Raw genomic sequence first — 738 nt, forward strand, 5'->3', positions numbered from 1 at the left:
TCTCATCCTTGTTTGAGTCACACCTTTTATCTTACCAGGGATCAAAGGAGAGAGAAGAGAGTAGAGAGAGGGGACTTTGCCAACACCAAGAAATGGTGGGAGCAGGACCTTTGGCCCTGGGTCCGTATACTGAGAAACTTCTGGGCCCAGAAACCAGCTCTAACAGCAGAGGTGGTGAGAGATGGCAAGAAGCAGCTGCTGAGATGTGATAGCAGCGTAGGCAGGTGATGGTACAGAGAGCGACAGAACTGAGCGTCTCTGGGTAGGAGGCTTGCTGGCAAACAACAGCCCCTCTGGGTACTTATCCATGGAACTAAAGAGCTTTGTAAAACCGGTTCAACAGGGTAGAAGTTGAGCCCAGGGTCAGAGAAAGGCCTACCTGCACACATGGGTAAGAAGAGGCTGTTCTGATCACAGAACTACTATATCCTGAGTCTTTCCTGATTCTGAATTGTAACCATTAATTCCCAACTAAACCCCATAATCATGCGTATTCTCTGAGTTCTGTGAGGCCATTGCAATAGATTATGGACCCAGTAGAGAAGTAGAGTGGTGTGGGAGGAATGGTTGTTGTCAGAACTGGTAAGAAGTTTGAAGAGAAGAAGGTATGCTCATATGCAAGTTCAGGTCTGAAGATAAAGAAAATTAAAACAAGTTCACAAGAACCAAAATAAGACCTTGAATCTGTCCCATCCGAATTTGGAAACTATTTCAAGAACAGATTTAATGCATTAGACA

The sequence above is a fragment of the Chrysochloris asiatica genome, unplaced genomic scaffold (genome assembly GCF_000296735.1).
Source record: "Chrysochloris asiatica unplaced genomic scaffold, ChrAsi1.0 scaffold00630, whole genome shotgun sequence".
Taxonomy (NCBI): domain Eukaryota; kingdom Metazoa; phylum Chordata; class Mammalia; order Afrosoricida; family Chrysochloridae; genus Chrysochloris; species Chrysochloris asiatica.